The sequence below is a fragment of the Micromys minutus genome (genome assembly GCF_963924665.1).
Source record: "Micromys minutus genome assembly, chromosome: 1".
In the NCBI taxonomy this organism is placed as follows: domain Eukaryota; kingdom Metazoa; phylum Chordata; class Mammalia; order Rodentia; family Muridae; genus Micromys; species Micromys minutus.
Window position 1 is genome coordinate 77,717,666 of NC_137969.1, and position 9,252 is coordinate 77,726,917.

A 9,252-nucleotide genomic window follows, 5' to 3' on the forward strand; every position below is an offset into this window, starting at 1 on the left:
TCAACATTATTCTCCCTTTAATTTGCCATACTTGGTTTCTTGTTTACGCCTGAAGCCTTAGTTGATACACATCCATAAACTGACTGAGTGTATAACGTCACCTTTACAGTATTCTATTTCCTTAATCAGAGAATTGGCAGGTGAAACGTAGACTGTGGAGGTGTTTCTAAAGTGAATGGGAAAGTGGCAAATCGTACTGCCACTGGATTATCCGACAATGGTGTGTTCCCTCTCTGAAGCTCTGTAATGTGCATTTCTGTCGGGTATTGATTCTGCTGTCATAAATCATTGAAGTCCTTAAAGTACTCACTTTCTAATCACTTTCAGGGTTTGTTAATCACCTGTTCTGGAGAACTTGACTAGTGCATTGTGCTAGATTTGAATGTGTACAAATATTTTAATTTTGCCACAAATATACAAATATTTGCTTAAATTATGATCAATTTATCAAAAGTTACCAAAAAAAAGTATGTTTCATTCATAAAAATGGAGCTGTTATTGAAGGAGATAAAGACAGCTGTTTCTAAAATACATTGTAGAAAAGTTAGGGACATCCTATTTTTAAATTACTGTTTAAGACATCTTCTGGTAATGAGGATGCTTTGTATTTTTCTATTACCTGAGTTACAAGTATCATTTTCCATTTCTGACTTGTAAACACATTTATTTAGATAGTGTTGGTTTTATTTTTGAATGAGACACATACACATTTAAAACTTCTTTGTCCAATACAGTCTTATTTTTCTAAGGAATAAACAAGTCTGATATGTTTCCAGTATGATCTTTCATTTACCTTAAAAAATGTTCCACACAATTTAATATGTGTTAAATAGCATGTGTGTGGAATCACAGAATTGTGGAGAGTTACAGAAGAGATGCACCTCCACACCTAGCAGAGTTCTGAGTTTCTGTTAAAGTTTCTGCCTATCTCAACCCATAAAGTTCACTGTGTCCATCTACTAACAATTCCCCTACCCCGTGTGTGTGTGTGTGTGTGTGTGTGTGTGTGTGTGTGTGTTGATGTTCTCAAATATGTGCTGTAAAAGTTCCACTGAAGCCATTACTTTGACAAATCATTGTCTTACCAGCTTTCCTCAGGTGATATCTGAATGCTCAGGTGATGAATAAGTGACAGAATTATATCAAAACAGCTTTATGCAAAAGCAGCTGTCGCCCATGTGTGCGAGGCTGCAGAGCAAATGGGAGAGAACTGGAGGGTCCTGACTTCTACAGGACAGCCCTGGAGCACATCCTTCTAAATGAGCCTGCTCAGCTTCCATCTGTAAAGTCACTAGGACATTTCTGTGAAGGAAATTAGCCCCAAATTACTAATCATGATCCTGCTGGTCCCAGCTAAAAGTGTTTACCAGAGAGCTGTAAGCTGCACTTACTGTAGAGCATAATCCTGTTTTGAATTTGAATTTAAAGCATTCTTTAAAACTTGATTCCTTGCAACTATTTTTGTTTGTTTTAAACCGGAGCTGTTTCTGCAGGCTTCAGAGAAGCAGAGTTCTTTAGGAATGGTTCTCATTGAAAATAACCTTTTTTTTCCCCTAAAAATTTTCACCTCTGCATAGTATTGCTGAATTATAGGTGGGAAATCTGTTCTCTGAAGAGCACAGCTGGTTTGTAAGTCATGATAAAAAAATCTCTGAGAGTGACTCCGAGAGCAGACTTCATTGCTGGGTTGGCATTTGACTTACAGAGTAGAAGAGACTCAGCTCTTCAGACCTCTTATTCTTTGTCTGGAGTTAGCCATGTCGTACTCTGCGGGGGCTTATCTGACTGTTCAGCAACTTCCTCTTTCATAGTATTGGCACAAGACTGACTCAAGTTATTCTGACCCAGGCCATTCCCAGTGACCTTTATAAATGATGTTTGGGGTTTTGTATTTCTAAGGAACCAAGTCAGCAGTTTTAAAAGCTCTGACAGATATAACTCAGTCTGCTAGACATGACCCGAGGCCACTCTGGTCCAGGGTAATTATACCTCCACTCCACATAGATCTACCCCAGGCCTGACTTGCACTGTTCTCTGGAGAGATGAGGTGGAGTGTGCTGGGCCCCAGGCTACCTTTACCATAATGGTAGACTACTTTTTGCAAGATCCTAATCCCAAGCAGCTGTCTTCAAACTGCAATGTCATCTTTGCAGTTGATCAAGCAGCTGCATGTAGCTACTCATACAGATGTGTGCCTCTTCCCTAATCTTACGGTCTAATTAACAGTATGATTAACATCTGTATACACTGATGCAGGGTAACTTTAAAGAAAGCAAAGTAAGTGGCTAGAATATTGAGCATGGATAATTCTTGTGATTTTAGATATTCCATCCAGTTGTTTTGGCATTGTGACCAAGAAAAACTGTATTATTTTACTTCACTTTTAGCACTAAAATAAAACAGAATACCCATGTTAAACCATGAGTCAGATTGGAAGGGTTTTTATGTTTGTTTGTTTTTAAGTTTAGTTACCAAAGTAAGACTACAAAGAAGTGGGGGTGGGTAGGTACCCTGTATTAGACTACCCACTGGGGTAACCAGAGCCAATCCTCATCAGCTACTGGAAGAAGTAAGGACAGTGTCATGATAAAAAGTTGACGGAGTCATATCTTTCTGGAAGGGAAATGGCAGGAGTATAGGAGCTCACTACAGTTGTAGACAGTTGTCAAGGGGCAGTTATTTTGTCAGCCAGGACAAGATAGAACCAGAACTGTGAGAAATGACGTTGAGTCAACACGAGGCCTGTTGGAAGATCACACATCAGAGAGTTCTCTCCAAGCCAAATGACTCCAGGAGCCTAAAATAGAGACAAAATTGAGCAATAAGATGTGGCAGGGATAACATTTCTCTGGTTGTAAAATGCCTACAGGGGTATGTCACTAAGCCAAGGTTCATCATATAAGGGATGAAATAACCCTTCGAGGTCTGGGGCACTGTCATTACGGGGAAAAGAAGGAAATGAGTAATTGGAATTAGAAAAGTCATTGCATGAGCTATTTAGACATTGAGTAATAATGCCATGTGTCCAGTACATGTGGCCATTAGTTTCATCCAGCTTTCTGAAGCTACAACAGAAGCTTCACCTAAAACTTTTATTTACTTAGCAAAATGAAGCAACTCAGTCCTAAACTTGAGAACCTCTATAGAGAACTACAGTCTGCTAGATGCATCATTGGTTGCTTAGGTTTGGGTTTTATTGTTGAGGGATGCTGAAGAATATACCTTAGTCCTTTTCCATATGTTGGCTTGCTTCATGGGCAATTCTTCCCCTCAGATCAGATGTGGCCTTAGTGCCACAGATCTACAAACAACATTGAGCCTTTTAGACTAAGCTTTCTCTACCCTATCTCGGAACTAATTATAGAAGTTCAAGTAGCCAAATGAATTCTACCTTATGTTGGCGACAGGTCTTTAACCAGGGTAAGAGGGGAGATCCTAAGTAACTAAGGTACAGAAAGAATCCAGGGAAGGGAGCTCTGGAGTGCCTTGCAGATGGAAGAGGGAATCTGACTGGATTCTTCTCCCAAGGTACTCCGAGTCTTCACACTTCAGAAGATAATAAAAGTGTGACTGAAACTAGTTTCTGTGTGTCTTGATGTCTCCTGAGGCACAGGGCAAAGCCATATCCTAAACATGTCAGAGCAAACAGTGGCTGGCTTCTCAAGGCTCAGACCCCTTTTTGGGTGATGGGCTTTCATTCTTAAAATCAGTTTGTAGGAAAAGAATGGAGGACAATGTAGGGAAATCCAAACTTCCAGTCTATGTTTGGACAGTCTCACTGTGTGGCGCTGGCTGGCCTAAAACTTGCTATGTCTATTAGGCTAGCCATGAATTTGGTCTGCTGCCTCAACTTTTCAATAACTGGGGTTGCTAGCAAGACCCAGCATACTGGGCTACTCTTCTGTAATTTTAATCTATGAAATAAGTTAGCAGTAGACAGACAAACAGGAAAGAACAGGAAATACAAACTTTACCGACATGTAGAAGTACAGGAGACATGTAGCATGACACCCAAGAGGTAGTTGATGGTGGGCTATTTTTTACAGAGAAGGGAAAGTACAGTGTAGGCAATTATAGGAGAGTAAATCATTTCCAGTAAAACAGGCTTAGAAGAGCAGACCATGGCTTGGACAGAGGTTTCTCTGTATTCTACATGATGTTAGACTTTTATTCTTCCTGTAATATCAACTTGGCAATGGAATTCTAGAAAGGACACCACAGCCATTTGTGGTCCTCTTTAGATGGAATTTGGTTGGGTAGATAACAAAAAGGAGAAAAAAAAAACCCTCTCCTTGTGCTTGATGAAGGAGGCAGACAAGACGCTTTGACTCTGAACAGCTTATAGGGGTCCAGAGCTAGTCAAGACATCAATTTTCTGAGAGAAATCCTGCTCTTGAAGAAACTTTCAAATCATTAGCTCACTCAATTGAGAGTGTCTGGAACCTTTAGACTCAGTACACATAACTTGCAGGTCCGACAAACTCAGACTGCTGCTCCAAGTGAATTCAAGCTACTTTGCCAGAATTGCACAACATTCTGTATTTGCTAGGGTCTGATTCTCATGGCTGCTCACTTGGTTTTGAGCCAGGATCTTGCTGGGTATCCCAAGCTTTCCTTGAACCAAAGATTCTTCTGATTCCACCAGTTCTGAACATCTGTCATCATCCCCAGCTCCAGCCTGGTTGTTATCTGGCCAGGCTAGTATCTGAAACCACCATTCCCTGTCCTCTAATTTTTAGGAATACTATTATCATACCTGCCGTAACTGTGGGATTCCTCCAACTCTTCCCTCTTTTAGCTTACCTCCCTCACCTCTCTAAGGTCACCTCAGCCCATTTAGCCTGTCCATGCCAGGCAGTTTCTCTGGCAGTAATACCTGGTATAAGGATCTTTAAGGCTTGCCTCCCTCTAGATCCCAACAAAGAAATATACTAAGAAATAATTGGCTTAATACTTTAGAACTCCACTCCAACGCTTAGGAAGAGGAAGGGGTAAAAGAGCCCTGGAGCTCCCTGGAGACCACATGGCTTCTAACCCTCTGGCTTTGCCTTAAAATTGCCTCTTGTATCCCAGCCAGGGGAATTTTTATCTTATGTGGGCAGGAAGAAAAATTGGCTCAAATGGATCAAATAGTCTTCCAAATCTTTTTTGTCTGAAGCCTGAAGCTGAGCTTTTTAAACTCCAAAGCCAAGAATTTGTCTCTTTTGTTCTCTGACTCTGCTGTGACAACATTCCCTTGAGGCACAGAATGACTCATGGTCTAACTGCCCAGATTTTGGGGTGGGGGTGGGGTAAAGGGTAACAGGAAATCATGGGGAAAACACATTAGTTAATACATCAAAATATTAGCCTGCTACACTGTGATTTCTCTTTTCCATTCTCTGCTCAATGGAGACAAACCTGTCTTTCTTGCTTACATTGTGTATCAGATAGATTTCCTTGGAAGTGACCAATAGGGATCAGCTTAGTTCTATTTTCCCCTTGGGGGGAGGGACTGAAATGTAGGCACTGGGGAAGAGATGAGAGAGGCTAGAGTATGAGGCTGATTTCTATTTAGAGAAAACACCAACGATAGGAAATGTCTTTAAGATCTGTACTTTCTTTGGGCTCCACTCATCTCCCAAATGTTGACTATGTGTCCCTGTCCCTGTTGGCTTCATTTTGGGAAGGTTTTACATCATGGTCCTCTGGGCTTGCCTGACACTGAAATCTCAGGCTATGCTATTTGAATTCCAAGGGAATGAACCACGGTGGCCAATGGTCATTAGATGAATCTGAAAAGACAAAAGTCTCATGCTCTGAAGTGTCTGTGAAGTATCTACTGCCCCAGAGGAACAGACAAAGCTTGGGAAAGTGGAGTCTGAGTAGAAAACCCCTTGGCTGTCTGTTTCACTGTTTCCTAAGTGGAAGGGTTTCCACCTTCCTAAACAAGCTTGGAGGTTAATATGCACCTATCCCACAGGAGCTGTGCTCCCTGCTTTCTAGTGATTTATGGACATGTCTGGTCCGATAGACTGTCAGTAAGTTGTGTGCGCAAATTTAGCTCCTCTTCCTCATGGAGGCAAACAAAGCCCTGCAGAACTAAAATTTCTAAAACAACAAAAATAATAGCATTGAGTTATCAGATGAATCAATGAATGAGAATGGAGGGCAGACTTCATTGAGTTAGTGAGTTCAAGCAATCAGTGACCTCTAGAAAAGAAAAGAGCTGCCAAGCATTTTAGCATTGTTGTAACAAAATGTCTGATGAGAGTCATCTTGTTAAGTTTGGCTCACAGTTGGAGGGTACAATGCTGTGTGCATTGTGGTGTGTGAGGTTGTCGTTGCAGAAGCTTAGACAGCGAGCTAGACATTGTATCCCAAATCCAGGAAGCAGAGAGCTAGGAGCAGAGGGCAAGAGATGCTTGTGGCCTCCTTTTGAATCAATCAGGGACCTTGGCCCATAGGATGGTGCACCCATGAGAACTCCTCGCTGGCAAGCTCACAGACTTGTCTCCTAGTTGATTCTAGAGCCTGTCAGATTGACAATACTAGCCACACACTTGCTGTTGGTTCACCTATGTTGAAGATGTCTCAGTCTGATGAGAGCCAAAATGACCTCAGCCTTTTACTCCCTCCAATTGCCATTTAGCAACCATCGCCACATCTGGCCTATGTTTTGTTTTCTTTCACTTATCAGATAAAACATTTTAAATGTGTTAATATAGCAGATCATTAGCTTCCACCAAACCCAAAATGGAACCCTAAAGCCTGTCGCAGAGTCTTCCTCCCTGCCTTGTTATGACCTGCTGTCCCTACCAATATATTTGGTAGAGCCATTGGTTTATGACTTTCTTTTTTTTTTTTTCCTGGGACTATAAAATTTTATGTAACTGCTCCTAGATCAAAACATATTTAGAAAAGACTGAATCCTGTTTCTACAGTATGGTCACTCATATTTTGCTCAGAATAAATAACTCCTTACTCTGAGTGAGGTAGTATTGTCTAGGCTAGTCTGAGCTACATAGTGTGACCCTGTCTCATAAAAACAAACGAACAAATAGTAAAGATAATAAAAATAAAAGGAGAGTAAGTATATAGTCACTATGATTTGGGGGAAAGAATTCGAGCTCCTTTGACTGTACGTGTAAGTGTGATGAATTTTCCCCGGGCAGAGCAAGAGTTAAGTGGATTGCACTTTGTTCATGGGCTTCTGACATGATATAAAACAGTACGATTTGGGCTTTTCCATTTTAGGTGACATAGTTTAAGTTGATGAATATTTTGATTTGTGCCAGTCTCTGGCAGTTTTAAATGCTATCCCTGCAGGAGTCAAGAAGTCCGGTCATAATCACAACAATATGCTTGTCAGTCAAAGGCACCGGAAGATTGTTTAGGTGCAAAGAAAGCATTTTCCCCTGAAAGGAAACAGGGCAATTGAAATCACCCACTTTTCAAGACATTGAAGTCAAAACTGTTACCAGTTTCATGGTGTGAAAATCCAGGTCTCAGCACTCTCCTGGTTAGACTCCGGTATATCCTGGGGCTATCTATTAAAAAAAAAAGAGAGAGAAAGAAAGAAAGAAAGAAAGAAAGAAAGAAAAAGAAAGAAAGAAAGAAAAAAATAGTTACAGTCTGAAGTTCCAAAGGAATTAGACTAAAGAAAAGCACAAGGTTGATTTTCCCATCATTATTTGCAGGTCAGTATTTCAGCAGGGAATGCATAATGATTACCCTCTCGGTCTCTGCAGCCAGTGCACCTTTGGGATGGATTTGCAACACAAGCTAAATCAGGGAATTCCTGCAATTACACAAGATCTGGGCAGAAGAAAGGGATACCCCCGCCCCCACCCACCCTCCTGAGCAGATTGAGCCAATAATGCTTGGTAGAGTTGACCTAAAGGTTAGAACATAGGAACTGTTAGCATTATGATGGGCAAAAATTTAAAAATCCGCATAGAATTGGGCTCATTAGGCAAAGGGGAAAAGTCAGAAACCACTGTGGGAGAAAGAAAGGAAGAAAGGAAAGGCCCAGAAGAATGGGTTTCAAAATTGGAAGCAGCCCAAGATTATTCAGATCTTTGAGTATGTTGATGTCAGGACCTTCATTTTTCAATGTTAGTGTGGCCTTAACGATTCCAGCTGCTCAACAAATTTGCCTAGTAACTGTCCCCTAACAGAGGAGTCCAACAGACCTGCCATGCTCCTTTAACTTTTATTGCATCTGGAGGAGCTATAGTGTGGGAATGAACTAGTTAAATAAAAAGTTACTATAACAGAAAGTACACCTTTCACCCCCCCCCCAGAATTCCATATACCCCATGCTGATATCAAAAGAGTCTCCTCATGGGAGCAGGCAATGTGGAAAGCAGAGGGGAGCAAAGAGCTGGGATTCAGAGTCCACTGGGAGCTCCAGACAAATATGAAACAATGACTTCATGTACTAGATAAATTTCTCACATTCTTCAACCAGCTTTATTGGCTCAATACTTATGTATCCAGTTATATGAACACCATGCCTGCTCAAAGAAGACTCTGCCCTTATATTAAAACATATAACCAGAATGGGGAGGCTAATCGTGTGTGAGACATTCTGTCCAGAAATTTACAAGCATTTTTATTAGTTGATGTCTCTCAAAGACTGTAAAAATAGGTCTGTAATTGTTCTCTATTTCAAAGAACACGGTGAGTCTGAATGGGGGAAATTTCATAAAGTAATAGCTGGTTATTTACTGTAAGGGTTTAAGTCCAACCTTGCATACTCTAATGATCTGAGCTGCTGTACACAGTCCAGGCACACCAGTGTGTCCCAGACCTTCCTGTTCGCATCTGCCTCCAGATGATCTGCTTACTGTGAGAGTCTCTCTTTTCATTCACGCCATTTCTACACACTGTCCCTAAATGGGGCCACCACTCTGTGTCTGCACTATATGTGCTTGGTGGCTCAGTGTCCCTTCTCTCTTGTCCTAGTTATGTCTGTCTTTCAGACTCTGTGCCTTCATGGAACTTCTCAGACCCTTGTCAGATTGCTCAGTTGACACTTAGCCTAGATGTCACTACCTATGCTACCTCTCGGGAAGGGTTTCCTTAGACACTAAACACTGTGTTATCTAATGGGAAGCATGCAAGCTTTGGAATCAGATGGACTTGGTTTAACCAGGCTCTTCTACTAAACCACAGCACTTTAACATCACTGAGGTTTGATTTTCCTTGTGTGTAGGCTGGAAATGATATCTAGTTCTAGAGTCCTTGGGAACATTCAAGTCACATATC